Here is a 19,284-nt window from a genome sequence, read left to right on the forward strand (position 1 = left end):
AAGCTTAATTCGATAGATATGTTACATCGAAAAACATGGACAATTGTTGTATTCTTTGTGGAGATAGCACAAAATCTCAAGACCACATCTTAATTCATTGTAAGGTGGCACATGCTTTTTGGTCTGCACTTACACCTGATAAGGATTGGGCATGGTATTTTTCTAGTTCCGTTTATGTTTTAGCTCTTTCCTGGCCGAGCAATTGCATTGCTAGTAATTCTTGGAAAGTCATCTGAAATTTAATCCCGACAACAATTATTCGGACGTTATGGAATGAGAGAAAATCGTCGTATTTTTCAATACAAGTATAGATTTAAGATGGATGGAGATCTGTGCGAGAAAGCTAAGACTCTAGTTCTTTCTTGGGCGACTGCAGCTGAAAACAATATACACACAATTTTTTTACAAACAATACTCAACTGGGCATCTGTTTTTTATTAACTATTCTGTTTGTTTTCTCTTTTTCTTTACTACTTCTGGTAGTTTATCTGTACATACTTTCTTGATCTATTATATTCTCTCTTCCTATAAAAAATGATTTTTGTTATATATATCACGGGAACGAATCGATATAAGACAACGACAATGATCTATGGGACGTTTCGAACCTTAAAGGCTTGAACCAATGAACCATACCTTATACAATCCCACGATGCTTGATGGTTAAATCTCAACCATTTCTATCCGTTGGATAATGCCATCGTTAACATATTACCCTAAAAGTAGAACGATTTTTTGGGGACCATGGTTTTTTTTGGGGGACCATGGTCGTATTAGGCCACCTACCCTACAATGTTAAGTGATGTCCTAAAATCAGATGAGATTACTAATTTGGCCCTTACCCTAATTAAATTAACCCTAACCTAATAACTACGTCTAACTTAATCAAAAAGAAAAACCTAAATATAATCCTAATCTAACCTAGCCGCACAAAAAAAAAAAAACAGTTTTGAGGAACTGTTCTCCTCTTCTTCTTTTCTCTTCCCCCATTTCAACATCATCTTCATCGATTCATAAAATTTTCATCGTCGATTAATCAATCGACTATAAGAATGGTTCTTCGAAAGAAAACCAATAGACTCCCAGGAGCAGGTCCCCCATTAGGACATCTAGCAAATCAACCAAGTGATTTTGAGATTCATAAAGAAATGGAAGAGCCAAGTGAATCCATAATCCAATATAATAGACGCAGTAAGAAGCCTGATTCTGCCATGAGACCGATTCGCAGGTATTTTCCAACAAACCCATACTTTTAATTTGATTTTGATTCGTTTAATTGAATAGAAATCATCAAAATAGGGTTCGAATGGGAGTTACAGTGCGCTGTTCGGTTAGGATGAATTTCTAGAAAACCCTAGTTTGTTAACCGAACTTCCTGAAAGGAAGAACACAAAGAACAGTTCGGTTTTATAGGATTCAAAACCGGGTCACCGAACTGCCAGTTCGGTTAGTTCGCAAAAAATCCTAAAACTTTTTTCTAACCGAACTTCACTAGTTTTGCAACAATTTTTTTTTTCACTTGTAACCGAACTGTGCAATTTTTCCCGCTGTTTTGAGTTTTTGTGTAACCGAACTGGGCTATCTTGTTCGGTTGGTTCGCATAATATTCTAAAACTATTTAGTAACCGAACTTTACCAAAAAAAAACAAATTTCAATATAACCGAACTATGCTATTTTGCCCTATATGTTGAGTTTCAATTTAACCGAACTTGTCCAACTATGTTGTGTTGCATACATGCGGAGTTCGGTTTTTTCGCAAAAAACCTTGACAAACCGAACTCTTCACTATTAGTTACCAATGTTGAGTTCGGTTTATTCGCAAAAAACCTTGACAAACCGAACTCTTCAGTATTTGCACACATGTGGAGTTCGGTTTGATCGCAAAAAACTTTGACAAACCGAACTATTTACTATTAGTGACCAATGTTGAGTTCGGTTTATTCGCAAAAAACTTGACAAACCGAACTCTTCAGTATTTTCACACATGTGGAGTTCAGTGTGTTCGCAAAAAACCTATTCAAACCGAACCTGACGCTGAGAACCCTTATGTTGCATCTGATTTAGTCAATCATTTATCGGTTAAGCTAATATATTTTGTTTTCTTGATTAGAGGAAAACAACCTTTACTGGAAGATCTGAGAACTCCCACGCCTCGAGGCAAAGTACATTGTGGTGCCGGTAATTGTGGAACCAAAAATGCTAAGTATGGAGGTGGGTCATTACCGGGTGTTGTCATCCAAGATGGTGTCAATAGATATAATGTTGACAACGTAAGCCAACAAGTTAATGAAGAGATTGTGGAAGAGATGGGCAGTCAAGAACATAATCAAGGCGGAGAAGATGAACTAGCTCAAGGAGGAGGAAAAGAGGGTGGCGATGATGAGGGTGAAAAAGATGAGGAAGACGGAGACAAGGATGGAGATAAGGATGATGATGGATCAGAGGATGACTCGGATGAAGAGGAAGAAGAAGAGGAACAAGCAGACATAGTGGTAAAGAGACCTAGAAAGACGCCGAAAAAGCCTTGTACTAGATATTCATACATTCCTCATAAGGATTTGTGTTTGCCGCCAAAGAATCCAACATATGGTACTCCAAGAGATGGCGGGGAGGTATTGATGGGCTACAAAAACTCATGGGCTGCCAAGATCTTTGCGACAAAGGTATGGTTCAATCTTAACCCTCAAGATTTAGATTTCTCAGTCATTTTATTATATTTTTACATATATTGTTCTTTCTTTTATATATTAGTATATAAGATATGATGTTGTTTTTTTAGGATCATAAAAATATTGTTCGTGTTTTGAAACGTCAAAAGAATAAGGTATGGAATATAGAAAATGAGTGTGATGAGGTCCGCTTGGCGGTATTTGATTGTGTACTATGAAACGGGATACAACATGCGCACCAAAAATTTGATGCTGTCACTGTTACTGCATTTGCCGAGAGGGCTTATCCAGAAAAGGATACCTTTTGATAGACGCATTTATGTGTCTATTTTGTTCTCAATGTTCTGTATTGTTAGACTCGATTAAGTACTTATTGTGTTATTTTGTGTTCTTGTAGGAAATTTTAGAGAAATAAGCCCTTGCGGCGAAATGGGCTCAAAAAGCAGTGTTTTACACCCCAGAAATGCACCGGAAGCGTCCCAGAAATGTCCCGGAGGAACCCAAAAAATTACTATTTCCACCCCAATTGATATTCGCACCCCAGCACTCTGGATAAGGGGCACATTCTTCAACAATTTGAATTTGTGTTTTTGGCGGGAAATGAAGTTTTCGACTGGCAGAATTTTGATTGTCAAAATGAATGGGTTAGAGTGCGATTCAATCGCTGAAAATTGGCAGAAAGATGTGATTTGGCATAAGGAACAAAGTTTGGGTGGTGGTTTTGATCAAATTTGGATGGAATACGTGTTTTGATTCTCGAGTTCAAAACAGGGCAAGCATGCACTGGAGGATGATAATCACGCGTCATGGAGAGTTATGGACGTGTTCTGATGATGTGGAATGGCTCGAGCATCACTTTGGGTCGTGAAGAATCAATTTGGAGCGTGGAGGGAGGAAGTTTACGCAAGAAATTCCAAGTTTGGTAAGAAAATATTCGGAAAATATTGTTATTCACTGCCCGCATAATGAAGAATTATATTGGAGTTATTGGCGAGATTTGGAGCTGTTGTTGGGTATAAATAGGATCTTTGGGTCTACTAGAGAGGGTGTCGAGAGTTTTGGGAGCTAGGGAGAGCTAGAGAAAACGAAATCAGAGTTTAACAAAACTCTGTTTCTGCTGCTGCATGAAGATGAACACAAAGAACAATAGACTGTAAGAGACTGTCGTTCTTCAATAGTGACAGCGACAGTGGAGTGTGGGTCGTAGTTTCCCAAAGACTACAGCATTTCATATGTATCGTTCTTGTGTGACGCTTCGTGTGGGTCGCACATTAGCTGTTACACCATTTTCTCTTCTTCTCATCATTTGTAAACCATTTTTGAGCCGTAATAAATTATTTTGAGAGCATTTATACTATGATGAGCTAATTCCCTCGTAACCAAGGCAATGGAGGAAGCTATTCACGCAACATAAATGGGTAACTATTTCATTTAATTATATAATTCACCTAATCGCTGCTTTTGCAGAGTTTTAAATTGTTTGAATGATTGTCTTAATTATTTGTTATTCAGTTTGATAGGTTATCCTTGGTTTAATCACTTGATAATCTATGCTTAAGGTTTACAAATAATGTTTGAGACTCTGTATGATTGATAGTGAATTAAAGATAAAAGAGGACTTAAGAATTGAATAGAGTTTTGAAATATTTATCATTCAATTTTGCATAATAGTGGAATCTAGTGTCTTGGTTACCTCTCGCACCCATTCTTAATAATTTTGTATATAATTTTATTAAATCTTTAAATTTAATCTTCACAAGTCCGAGAGTTTGAACCTCATTACTACAACCCACGAAAAATCATAAATCAAAGCTTAAAGCTAAAAAAAAAAAAAAAAAAAAAAAAAAAAAAAAAAAAAAAAAAAAAAAAAAAAAAGAGAGAAAAAGAAAAAAAAGAGAGAATTATTTTTTTTAAGAGACTTTCCATTTTTTTTTTGTAATTATTATTATTATTATTTTTTATTTATTTATTTATTTTCTTTTCTTTGGACTGGACAATCGGGACATTATTTTTATTTATTTTTTTTAACCCTACGGAAGGGTTCCCTTAAATACAAACTGTTTGCAGGGAAGGACGACGATTACTATATCGTCTCGGCCCTTCGGGTTCGTACATGACATAAGAGTCGTGGCCCGAGTCGACTTCAACGGTTCATCCCCCGTCTGGTACGGGAGGTAAGTCCATCGAAACACTCGCGAATCTCCTGTAAGCGAGTTACTGTATTCCTTAAGGTGATTCATTGATTGAGGACGAATTTGGACTGTTTTTAAATTCCTAGTAAAGGGCAAGGCCTGGCCAATACAAGATAAGGGTTCGGATTTCATCACCACTCCCTTCTTGCCCGCCTTAGGAAAACGAAACCTAACGCGAACCCAAGCTTAAAATTTGATTAGAACGAGAAACTCGTTCGAAAAATATTGGTTGCTCTTTAAGCACACTTCAAAGTTCATGATGGTTTCTGTGAGTTGAATGCGTGACTGTGCAGCCTTCTAATGCGGTGAGGCCTTGGGTATCAAAGCTCCACTGAGCTTCTCTCGCCTCGATTCAACTTACATTAGCTCGGATTGATTCCAGAGGGGTGTGCTCAAATTGTAACGAATTCCTTTTCAAAGGAATAGAAGATGGTCTAGAAAACAATCTAAGTGGAGCCATCATGCTTTTTGTTTTCTAGATTCTATAAGTTTGATTTGGTCGAGTCAGCCTTGTTTGTGATTGTGTAGATTTCCCTTGCAATTAAGAATGTCGAACTGGTATGACAGAAGACAATACAATGAGTATCGACCTGAATTTGAATATGGACATCATCATTTTTATGATCATAGTGTGAATAGTGGTTGGGAACGCCAAACTTTTGAAAGTTATAGTCCATACCATGGTGAGCCCAATTACTATCCACATGCGCACAGGTCATACGAGCAAAATAATCCTCCTATTTCTTTATAAGAGTCTCTCAAGAGTTTTAATGAGTCAACACATAACTTATTTTTGAAAGGGACTTATAATATTCCGCTTCCAGAAGAGTCCGTAGAGCGGTCAACTAAGATATCTCTAGAAGAGACCCTCAAGAAATTTACTGAGAATACAAATAGGATTGTGGAAAAACTTGCTCAGGATAGTCTTAATTTCCAGTGTAGTTTCCCCAATACCACCCTCGAAAATAAGGATAGTTTTTATTCACATAATCAAGATGACGAGGTTAGAATTGGTAACAATACTTGTTTTGATGAGGTTCAATCATCTTCGTACTATTATGATGAGGATAATAGTAATGAAGAATCTGAAATGTGTAGGCATAGTGATCAGGAATCTATTAATCCAATTGAGCTTTAAAATGATTCTAGTTCAAATCCAAATAATTTTTATGATTATTAACCTATTCAAAAGGACGAGGATTTGATTAGGGATACCACCGTTTTAGACGATGTAGTTTTTCCTTTTGATTACGAAGCCGATAATGCTTTAGAGGAACGTGTTTATTCCGAAAATGCTGTTTTAGAGTCTAGCGACTTAGAAACAATAGTCTTAGACGAAGAAAATGAACTCGTAGAGCTATTAAATATGAGTAAGGATGCGTCGCTTGAGTATAACCTCGAAGGAGCAATTGACTATTTTCAGGATTCCAATGATCTAGAAATTAGGGAGATTGTAACTAGTCTATCTAGAGACACTGAAAACTCTAAGTTTGGGGGTGATTATCACCTTTCTAGTGCCTTACCTTTAACTCTCAGAAAGTCCCTTCACTTAGGACTTGATATCTCTGCCTCGACAATTTTACAAGATTACCTTCATACTTGTTTTCCCGAACCTAATGATGTCCAGGAAGAAGTTCAGTCGTTAGAAACCCATCCTCTGGTTGATGTGGTTTTCCCAGGCTATGATCCCCAGATTGACTTTGTTTTCCTACCAAATAGTTTTCTTCCAACTGTGGGAACGTTTATATTCCAAATGTGTCGAATATTAAGTTGTGAGACTAAACCTAAATGCTTTAGGAAATTAGAAACGACACATTTGCTTAAGAATGACCACTACTCTCATTGTGGTCAATTATGTAAGTCAAATCTTATTGACTTAGAGGATCCTCAGTTATTTAGGTTATTATTGTGCGCTTCTAAGATCATATTTGAGTTTTTCCAGACTCTAGGACCTAATGATTCGGATCCCACCTATGAATAAACGCAGCCGATGAAAATTTTCTATTTAGACCCTTTCTTAGAACCTGAACCTGAACCACAATTAGATATAAATTTCTTAATCAGGAAACTAAGTAAGGGCATGCTAGTCTTGTTCACTTTATTGGTTCATTGCAGTTTTCTTTGGCCAGCTCAATTTAGTTTTGAAGACCCACAGTTATTTCGACTGTTACTTTATGGTTCGAGTTGACTAACCCTTTCCTAAGTCTGGCTGAAGACTTTAAACTTAGCACTTCTTGGGAGGTATCCCATGCTCATGCAACACGGTAATATCTTTCCTTAACTCTTTCGCTTCAAATGGTAACAGTTTCTCCTTGTTCGTGCTTTTAGTTTCAGCTTTAGAACACTGAGGACAATGTTAGATTTAAGTTTGGGGGTATGGGAGAAACTTTTTAGTTGCAATTAATAAACTCCAGAGCCTAGAAATTTATGCGTATTCAGGATGGCACTAACTAATCTAAGTGGATGGAAGCATCTTGGTTGTAGGAGTTGAGGAACCAATTTGATTAGATGGAAACATATATAGAGTCTATTCATAAAAGCACAGAGCTCAGGTGTTAGAAATAACATGATAGTTGCACCATATCTCGTTGAGTCCTTTTCATTTCTTTTTTTCATTTTATTTTTTCATTTTAAACTATGTTTCTCTAAGTGATTAGGTGGGGCACACGATTCAAGTTGTTACCACTGCTAGGGTGAATTAGAGTGACTGAGTTACTAAAAAAAAAAGAAAAAAAAGAAGAGACCGGACCAGTTATACCAATCGGAATAAGTATTAACACTTGGATAGCAATATGCGTGTGTTCTCCCTGTTTCCGTCGCCTAAGCAAGCGTGGAATGCAGGACCCGTGGGAACTATCGTGTAATCTGCTGACAAGAAGCATGCGCTTGGATCAAAAAGATCTATTCATGCTGTTAAGTTAACAAAAAAAAATGGTTATTGTTCTGTGTAGTCAACTGCTGGTTCCCTTGTATATGCCAGTTGTGTTGACCTAGAGTTAGGATTATTGACCACTGGTTCCCTTGTATATGTCAGTGCGTTGATATTAGTCAGACCGGTATCTCAGTCATTTAGGTTAGGCTCATCTTGGCAGAGGCCTTCAGACAGATATGGGAAACACCTTTCACTTTTCAACCATCTACATTTTTCTTTTTCCATCTTCTTGATCTTTTCATGTGATTAGTTTGACTCCGAGTATGATGTCCATAGTGAAACTATCTTAGTAGAGCTCTATCACTTATATGAATTTTAGTATGCTTGAGTGCAAACTCGTGTACAACAATTGGAATTTCGCATCAGGGTTCTTCCTCCCATAAGCAATAAGTATGCCAACCAATGAGGTTCTTTAGTGCCTTCCAAGGTTCTGCGTAGATAGCTAGGGTCTGGAGTAAAGGTTTTGCGGGTAAACCTTCCCGAGATTAAGGGTCACTATTTTATTTTGTAGTTTTGATTTGCTCGGGACTAGCAAATAATAAGTTTGGGGGTATTTGATAGACGCATTTATGTGTCTATTTTGTTCTCAATGTTCTGTATTGTTAGACTCGATTAAGTACTTATTGTGTTATTTTGTGTTCTTGCAGGAAATTTTAGAGAAATAAGCCCTTGCGATGAAATGGGCTCAAAAAGCAGTGTTTTACACCCCGGAGAAATGTACCGTAGGCACCCCATAAATGCACCGGAAGCGTCCCAGAAATGTCCCGGAGGAACCCAGAAAATTACTATTTCCACCCCAATTGATATTCGCACCCCAGCACTCTGGATAAGGGGCACCTTCATCAACAATTTGAATTTGTGTTTTTGGCGGGAAATGAAGTTTTCAACTGGCAGAATTTGATTGTCAAAATGAATGGGTTAGAGTGCGATTCAATCGCTGAAAATTGGCAGAAAGATGTGATTTGGCATAAGGAACAAAGTTTGGGGGTGGTTTCGATCAAATTTGGCTGGAATACGTGTTTTGATTCTCGAGTTCAAAACAGGGAAAGCATGCACTGGAGGATGATAATCACGCGTCATAGAGAGTTATGGACGTGTTCTGATGATGTGGAATGGCTCGAGCATCACTTTGGGTCGTGAAGAATCGATTTGGAGCGTGGAGGGAGGAAGTTTACGCAATTCCAAGTTTGGTAAGAAAATATTCGGAAAATATTGTTATTCACTGCCCGCATAATGAAGAATTATATTGGAGTTATTGGCGAGATTTGGAGCTGTTGTTGGGTATAAATAGGCTCTTTGGGTATACTAGAGAGGGTGTTGAGAGTTTTGGGAGCTAGGGAGAGCTAGAGAAGACGAAATCAGAGTTTAACAAAACTCTGTTTCTGCTGCTGCATGAAGATGAACTCGAAGAACAATAGACTGTAAGAGACTGTCGTTCTTCAACAGTGACAGCGACAGTGGAGTGTGGGTCGTAGTTTCCCAAAGACTACAGCATTTCATATGTATCGTTCTTGTGTGACGCTTCGTGTGGGTCGCATATTAGTTGTTTACACCATTTTCTCTTCTTCTCATCATTTATAAACCATTTTTGAGCCATAATAAATTATTTTGAGAGCATTTATACTATGATGAGCTAATTCCCTCGTAACCAAGGCAATGGAGGAAGCTATTCACGCAACATAAATGGGTAACTATTTCATTTAATTATATAATTCACCTAATCGCTGCTTTTGCAGAGTTTTAAATTGTTTGAATGATTGTCTTAATTATTTGTTATTCAGTTTGATAGGTTATGCTTGGTTTAATCACTTGATAATCTATGCTTAAGGTTTACAAATAATGTTTGAGAATCTGTATGATTGATAGTGAATTAAAGATAAAAGAGGACTTAAGAATTGAATAGAGTTTTGAAATATTTCATTCAATTTTGCATAATAGTGGAATCTAGTGTCTTGGTTACCTCTCGCACCCATTCTTAATAATTTTTATATAATTTTATTAAATCTTTAAATTTAATCTTCACAAGTCAGAGAGTTTGAACCTCATTAATACAACCCACGAAAAATCATAAATCATAAATCAAAGCTTAATGCTAAAAGTGAAGAAAAAAAGACAAAGCAAAAAAAAAAAAAAGAGAGAAAAAGAAAAAAAGAGAGAATTATTTTTTTTAAGAGACTTTCCATTTTTTTGTAATTATTATTATTATTTTTTATTTATTTATTTATTTATTTATTTTCTTTTCTTTGGACTGGACAATCGGGACATTATTTTTTTTTTTAACCCTACGGAAGGGTACCCTTAAATACAAACTGTTTGCAGGGAAGGACGACGATTACTATATCGTCTCGGCCCCTCGGGTTCGTACATGACATAAGAGTCGTGGCCCGAGTCGACTTCAACGGTTCATCCCCCGTCTGGTACGGGAGGTAAGTCCATCGAAACACTCGCGAATCTCCTGTAAGCGAGTTACTGTATTCCTTAAGGTGATTCATTGATTGAGGACGAATTTGGACTGTTTTTAAATTCCTAGTAAAGGGCAAGGCCTGGCCAATACAAGATAAGGGTTCGGATTTCATCAACACTCCCTTCTTGCCCGCCTTAGGAAAACGAAACCTAACGCGAACCCAAGCTTAAAATTTGATTAGAACGAGACTGATAGGGTAACGAGCTTAATAGGAAACTCGTTCGAAAAATATTGGTTGCTCTTTAAGCACACTTCAAAGTTCATGATGGTTTCTGTGAGTTGAATGCGTGACTGTGCCGCCTTCTAATGCGGTGAGGCCTTGGGTATCAAAGCTCCACTGAGCTTCTCTCGCCTCGATTCAACTTACATTAGCTCGGATTGATTCCAGAGGGGTGTGCTCAAATTGTAACGAATTCCTTTTCGAAGGAATAGAAGATGGTCTAGAAAACAATCTAAGTGGAGCCATCATGCTTTTTGTTTTCTAGATTCTATAAGTTTGATTTGGTCGAGTCAGCCTTGTTTGTGATTGTGTAGATTTCCCTTGCAATTAAGAATGTCGAACTGGTATGACAGAAGACAATACAATGAGTATCGACCTGAATTTGAATATGGACATCATCATTTTTATGATCATAGTGTGAATAGTGGTTGGGAACGCAAACTTTTGAATTAGTCCATACCATGGTGAGCCCAATTACTATCCACATGCGCACAGGTCATACGAGCAAAATAATCCTCCTATTTCTTTATAAGAGTCTCTCAAGAGTTTTTAATGAGTCAACACAGAACTTATTTTTGAAAGGGACTTATAATATTCCGCTTCCAGAAGAGTCCGTAGAGCGGTCCAACTAAGATATCTCTAGAAGAGACCCTCAAGAAATTTACTGAGAATACAAATAGGATTGTGGAAACTTGCTCAGGATAGTCTTAATTTCCAGTGTAGTTTCCCCAATACCACCCTCGAAAATAAGGATAGTTTTTATTCACATAATCAGATGACGAGGTTAGAATTGGTAACAATACTTGTTTTGATGAGGTTCAATCATCTTCGTACTATTTATGAGGATAATAGTAATGAAGAATCTGAAATGTGTAGGCATAGTGATCAGGAATCTATTAATCCAACTTGAGCTTTATAATGATTCTAGTTCAAATCCAATAATTTTTATGATTATTAACCTATTCAAAAGGACGGGGATTTGATTAGGGATACCCCGTTTTAGACGATGTGTTTTTCCTTTTGATTACGAAGCCGATAATGCTTTAGAGGAACGTGTTTATTCCGAAAATGCTGTTTTAGAGTCTAGCGACTTAGAAACAATAGTCTTAGACGAAGAAAATGAACTCGTAGAGCTATTAAATATGAGTAAGGATGCGTCGCTTGAGTATAACCTCGAAGGAGCAATTGACTATTTTCAGGATTCCAATGATCTAGAAATTAGGGAGATTGTAACTAGTCTATCTAGAGACACTGAAAACTCTAAGTTTGGGGGTGATTATCACCTTTCTAGTGCCTTACCTTTAACTCTCAGAAAGTCCCTTCACTTAGGACTTGATATCTCTGCCTCGACAATTTTACAAGATTACCTTCATACTTGTTTTCCCGAACCTAATGATGTCCAGGAAGAAGTTCAGTCGTTAGAAACCCATCCTCTGGTTGATGTGGTTTGCCCAGGCTATGATCCCCAGATTGACTTTGTTTTCCTACCAAATAGTTTTCTTCCAACTGTGGGAACGTTTATATTCCAAATGTGTCGAATATTAAGTTGTGAGACTAAACCTAAATGCTTTAGGAAATTAGAAACGACACATTTGCTTAAGAATGACCACTACTCTCATGTGGTCAATTATGTAAGTCAAATCTTATTGACTTAGAGGATCCTCAGTTATTTAGGTTATTATTGTGCGCTTCTAAGATCATATTTGAGTTTTTCCAGACTCTAGGACCTAATGATTCGGATCCCACCTATGAAGAAACGCAGCCGATGAAAATTTTCTATTTAGACCCTTTCTTAGAACCTGAACCTGAACCACAATTAGATATAAATTTCTTAATCAGGAAACTAAGTAAGGGCATGCTAGTCTTGTTCACTTTATTGGTTCATTGCAGTTTTCTTTGGCCATCTCAATTTAGTTTTGAAGACCCACAGTTATTTCGACTGTTACTTTATGGTTCGAGTTGACTAACCCTTTCCTAAGTCTGGCTGAAGACTTTAAACTTAGCACTTCTTGGGAGGTATCCCATGCTCATGCAACACGGTAATATCTTTCCTTAACTCTTTCGCTTCAAATGGTAACAGTTTCTCCTTGTTCGTGCTTTTAGTTTCATCTTTAGAACACTGAGGACAATGTTAGATTTAAGTTTGGGGGTATGGGAGAAACTTTTTAGTTGCAATTAATAAACTCCAGAGCCTAGAAATTTATGCGTATTCAGGATGGCACTAACTAATCTAAGTGGATGGAAGCATCTTGGTTGTAGGAGTTGAGGAACCAATTTGATTAGATGGAAACATATATAGAGTCTATTCATAAAAGCACAGAGCTCAGGTGTTAGAAAACATGATAGTTGCACCATATCTCGTTGAGTCCTTTTCATTTCTTTTTTTCATTTTATTTTTCATTTTAAACTATGTTTCTCTAAGTGATTAGGTGGGGCACACGATTCAAGTTGTTACCACTGCTAGGGTGAATTAGAGTGACTGAGTTACTAAAAAAAAAAAAAAAAGAAGAGACCGGACCAGTTATACCAATCGGAATAAGTATTAACACTTGGATAGCAATATGCGTGTGTTCTCCCTGTTTCCGTCGCCTAAGCAAGCGTGGAATGCAGGACCCGTGGGAACTATCGTGTAATCTGCTGACAAGAAGCATGCGCTTGGATCAAAAAGATCTATTCATGCTGTTAAGTTAACAAAAAAAAATGGTTATTGTTCTGTGTAGTCAACTGCTGGTTCCCTTGTATATGCCAGTTGTGTTGACCTAGAGTTAGGATTATTGACCACTGGTTCCCTTGTATATGTCAGTGCGTTGATATTAGTCAGACCGGTATCTCAGTCATTTAGGTTAGGCTCATCTTGGCAGAGGCCTTCAGACAGATATGGGAAACACCTTTCACTTTTCAACCATCTACATTTTTCTTTTTCCATCTTCTTGATCTTTTCATGTGATTAGTTTGACTCCGAGTATGATGTCCATAGTGAAACTATCTTAGTAGAGCTCTATCACTTATATGAATTTTAGTATGCTTGAGTGCAAACTCGTGTACAACAATTGGAATTTCGCATCAGGGTTCTTCCTCCCATAAGCAATAAGTATGCCAACCAATGAGGTTCTTTAGTGCCTTCCAAGGTTCTGCGTAGATAGCTAGGGTCTGGAGTAAAGGTTTTGCGGTAAACCTCTGGTAAACCTTCCCGAGATTAAGGGTCACTATTTTATTTTGTAGTTTTGATTTGCTCGGGACTAGCAAATAATAAGTTTGGGGGTATTTGATAGACGCATTTATGTGTCTATTTTGTTCTCAATGTTCTGTATTGTTAGACTCGATTAAGTACTTATTGTGTTATTTTGTGTTCTTGTAGGAAATTTTAGAGAAATAAGCCCTTGCGGTGAAATGGGCTCAAAAAGCAGTGTTTTACACCCCGGAGAAATGTACCGTAGGCACCCCAATGCACCGGAAGCGTCCCAGAAATGTCCCGGAGGAACCCAAAATTACTATTTCCACCCCAATTGATATTCGCACCCCAGCACTCTGGATAAGGGGCACCTTCAACAATTTGAATTTGTGTTTTTGGCGGGAAATGAAGTTTTCAACTGGCAGAATTTTGATTGTCAAAATGAATGGGTTAGAGTGCGATTCAATCGCTGAAAATTGGCAGAAAGATGTGATTTGGCATAAGGAACAAAGTTTGGGGGTGGTTTCGATCAAATTTGGCTGGAATACGTGTTTTGATTCTCGAGTTCAAAACAGGGAAAGCATGCACTGGAGGATGATAATCACGCGTCATAGAGAGTTATGGACGTGTTCTGATGATGTGGAATGGCTCGAGCATCACTTTGGGTCGTGAAGAATCGATTTGGAGCGTGGAGGGAGGAAGTTTACGCAAGAAATTCCAAGTTTGGTAAGAAAATATTCGGAAAATATTGTTATTCACTGCCCGCATAATGAAGAATTATATTGGAGTTATTGGCGAGATTTGGAGCTGTTGTTGGGTATAAATAGGCTCTTTGGGTATACTAGAGAGGGTGTGAGAGTTTTGGGAGCTAGGGAGAGCTAGAGAAGACGAAATCAGAGTTTAACAAAACTCTGTTTCTGCTGCTGCATGAAGATGAACTCGAAGAACAATAGACTGTAAGAGACTGTCGTTCTTCAACAGTGACAGCGACAGTGGAGTGTGGGTCGTAGTTTCCCAAAGACTACACATTTCATATGTATCGTTCTTGTGTGACGCTTCTGTGGGTCGCATATTAGTTTACACCATTTTCTCTTCTTCTCATCATTTGTAAACCATTTTTGAGCCATAATAAATTATTTTGAGAGCATTTATACTATGATGAGCTAATTCCCTCGTAACCAAGGCAATGGAGGAAGCTATTCACGCAACATAAATGGGTAACTATTTCATTTAATTATATAATTCACCTAATCGCTGCTTTTGCAGAGTTTTAAATTGTTTGAATGATTGTTTAATTATTTGTTATTCAGTTTGATAGGTTATGCTTGGTTTAATCTCTTGATAATCTATGCTTAAGGTTTACAAATAATGTTTGAGAATCTGTATGATTGATAGTGAATTAAAGATAAAAGAGGACTTAAGAATTGAATAGAGTTTTGAAATATTTATCATTCAATTTTGCATAATAGTGGAATCTAGTGTCTTGGTTACCTCTCGCACCCATTGTTAATATTTTTATATAATTTATTAAATCTTTAAATTTAATCTTCACAAGTCCGAGAGTTTGAACCTCATTATACAACCCACGAAAAATCATAAATCATAAATCAAAGCTTAATGCTAAAAGTGAAGAAAAAAAGACAAAGCAAAAAACAAAAAAAAAGAGAGAAAAAGAAAAAAGAGAGAATTATTTTTTTTAAGAGACTTTCCATTTTTTGTAATTATTATTATTATTATTTTTTATTTATTTATTATTTATTTATTTTCTTTTCTTTGGACTGGACAATCGGGACATTATTTTTTTTTTTAACCCTACGGAAGGGTACCCTTAAATACAAACTGTTTGCAGGGAAGGACGACGATTACTATATCGTCTCGGCCCATCGGGTTCGTACATGACATAAGAGTCGTGGCCCGAGTCGACTTCAACGGTTCATCCCCCGTCTGGTACGGGAGGTAAGTCCATCGAAACACTCGCGAATCTCCTGTAAGCGAGTTACTGTATTCCTTAAGGTGATTCATTGATTGAGGACGAATTTGGACTGTTTTTAAATTCCTAGTAAAGGGCAAGGCCTGGCCAATACAAGATAAGGGTTCGGATTTCATCAACACTCCCTTCTTGCCCGCCTTAGGAAAACGAAACCTAACGCGAACCCAAGCTTAAAATTTGATTAGAACGAGACTGATAGGGTAACGAGCTTAATAGGAAACTCGTTCGAAAAATATTGGTTGCTCTTTAAGCACACTTCAAAGTTCATGATGGTTTCTGTGAGTTGAATGCGTGACTGTGCCGCCTTCTAATGCGGTGAGGCCTTGGGTATCAAAGCTCCACTGAGCTTCTCTCGCCTCGATTCAACTTACATTAGCTCGGATTGATTCCAGAGGGGTGTGCTCAAATTGTAACGAATTCCTTTTCGAAGGAATAGAAGATGGTCTAGAAAACAATCTAAGTGGAGCCATCATGCTTTTTGTTTTCTAGATTCTATAAGTTTGATTTGGTCGAGTCAGCCTTGTTTGTGATTGTGTAGATTTCCCTTGCAATTAAGAATGTCGAACTGGTATGACAGAAGACAATACAATGAGTATCGACCTGAATTTGAATATGGACATCATCATTTTTATGATCATAGTGTGAATAGTGGTTGGGAACGCCAAACTTTTGAAAGTTATAGTCCATACCATGGTGAGCCCAATTACTATCCACATGCGCACAGGTCATACGAGCAAAATAATCCTCCTATTTCTTTATAAGAGTTCTCAAGAGTTTTAATGAGTCAACACAGAACTTATTTTTGAAAGGGACTTATAATATTCCGCTTCCAGAAGAGTCCGTAGAGCGGTCAACTAAGATATCTCTAGAAGAGACCCTCAAGAAATTTACTGAGAATACAAATAGGATTGTGGAAAAACTTGCTCAGGATAGTCTTAATTTCCAGTGTAGTTTCCCCAATACCACCCTCGAAAATAAGGATAGTTTTTATTCACATAATCAAGATGACGAGGTTAGAATTGGTAACAATACTTGTTTTGATGAGGTTCAATCATCTTCGTACTATTATGATGAGGATAATAGTAATGAAGAATCTGAAATGTGTAGGCATAGTGATCAGGAATCTATTAATCCAATTGAGCTTTTAATGATTCTAGTTCAAATCCAAATAATTTTTATGATTATTAACCTATTCAAAAGGACGAGGATTTGATTAGGGATACCACCGTTTTAGACGATGTAGTTTTTCCTTTTGATTACGAAGCCGATAATGCTTTAGAGGAACGTGTTTATTCCGAAAATGCTGTTTTAGAGTCTAGCGACTTAGAAACAATAGTCTTAGACGAAGAAAATGAACTCGTAGAGCTATTAAATATGAGTAAGGATGCGTCGCTTGAGTATAACCTCGAAGGAGCAATTGACTATTTTCAGGATTCCAATGATCTAGAAATTAGGGAGATTGTAACTAGTCTATCTAGAGACACTGAAAACTCTAAGTTTGGGGGTGATTATCACCTTTCTAGTGCCTTACCTTTAACTCTCAGAAAGTCCCTTCACTTAGGACTTGATATCTCTGCCTCGACAATTTTACAAGATTACCTTCATACTTGTTTTCCCGAACCTAATGATGTCCAGGAAGAAGTTCAGTCGTTAGAAACCCATCCTCTGGTTGATGTGGTTTTCCCAGGCTATGATCCCCAGATTGACTTTGTTTTCCTACCAAATAGTTTTCTTCCAACTGTGGGAACGTTTATATTCCAAATGTGTCGAATATTAAGTTGTGAGACTAAACCTAAATGCTTTAGGAAATTAGAAACGACACATTTGCTTAAGAATGACCACTACTCTCATTGTGGTCAATTATGTAAGTCAAATCTTATTGACTTAGAGGATCCTCAGTTATTTAGGTTATTATTGTGCGCTTCTAAGATCATATTTGAGTTTTTCCAGACTCTAGGACCTAATGATTCGGATCCCACCTATGAAGAAACGCAGCCGATGAAAATTTTCTATTTAGACCCTTTCTTAGAACCTGAACCTGAACCACAATTAGATATAAATTTCTTAATCAGGAAACTAAGTAAGGGCATGCTAGTCTTGTTCACTTTATTGGTTCATTGCAGTTTCTTTGGCCATCTCAATTTAGTTTTGAAGACCCACAGTTATTTCGACTGTTACTTTATGGTTCGAGTTGACTAACCCTTTCCTAAGTCTGGCTGAAGACTTTAAACTTAGCACTTCTTGGGAGGTATCCCATGCTCATGCAACACGGTAATATCTTTCCTTAACTCTTTCGCTTCAAATGGTAACAGTTTCTCCTTGTTCGTGCTTTTAGTTTCATCTTTAGAACACTGAGGACAATGTTAGATTTAAGTTTGGGGGTATGGGAGAAACTTTTTAGTTGCAATTAATAAACTCCAGAGCCTAGAAATTTATGCGTATTCAGGATGGCACTAACTAATCTAAGTGGATGGAAGCATCTTGGTTGTAGGAGTTGAGGAACCAATTTGATTAGATGGAAACATATATAGAGTCTATTCATAAAAGCACAGAGCTCAGGTGTTAGAAATAACATGATAGTTGCACCATATCTCGTTGAGTCCTTTTCATTTCTTTTTTTCATTTTATTTTTTCATTTTAAACTATGTTTCTCTAAGTGATTAGGTGGGGCACACGATTCAAGTTGTTACCACTGCTAGGGTGAATTAGAGTGACTGAGTTACTAAAAAAAAAAGAAAAAAAAGAAGAGACCGGACCAGTTATACCAATCGGAATAAGTATTAACACTTGGATAGCAATATGCGTGTGTTCTCCCTGTTTCCGTCGCCTAAGCAAGCGTGGAATGCAGGACCCGTGGGAACTATCGTGTAATCTGCTGACAAGAAGCATGCGCTTGGATCAAAAAGATCTATTCATGCTGTTAAGTTAACAAAAAAAAATGGTTATTGTTCTGTGTAGTCAACTGCTGGTTCCCTTGTATATGCCAGTTGTGTTGACCTAGAGTTAGGATTATTGACCACTGGTTCCCTTGTATATGTCAGTGCGTTGATATTAGTCAGACCGGTATCTCAGTCATTTAGGTTAGGCTCATCTTGGCAGAGGCCTTCAGACAGATATGGGAAACACCTTTCACTTTTCAACCATCTACATTTTTCTTTTCCATCTTCTTGATCTTTTCATGTGATTAGTTTGACTCCGAGTATGATGTCCATAGTGAAATCTTCTTAGTAGAGCTCTATCACTTATATGAATTTTAGTATGCTTGAGTGCAAACTCGTGTACAACAATTGGAATTTCGCATCAGGGTTCTTCCTCCCATAAGCAATAAGTATGCCAACCAATGAGGTTCTTTAGTGCCTTCCAAGGTTCTGCGTAGATAGCTAGGGTCTGGAGTAAAGGTTTTGCGGGTAAACCTCTGGTAAACCTTCCCGAGATTAAGGGTCACTATTTTATTTTGTAGTTTTGATTTGCTCGGGACTAGCAAATAATAAGTTTGGGGGTATTTGATAGACGCATTTATGTGTCTATTTTGTTCTCAATGTTCTGTATTGTTAGACTCGATTAAGTACTTATTGTGTTATTTGTGTTCTTGCAGGAAATTTTAGAGAAATAAGCCCTTGCGATGAAATGGGCTCAAAAAGCAG

The sequence above is a fragment of the Papaver somniferum genome, chromosome 9 (genome assembly GCF_003573695.1).
Source record: "Papaver somniferum cultivar HN1 chromosome 9, ASM357369v1, whole genome shotgun sequence".
NCBI lineage: Eukaryota > Viridiplantae > Streptophyta > Magnoliopsida > Ranunculales > Papaveraceae > Papaver > Papaver somniferum.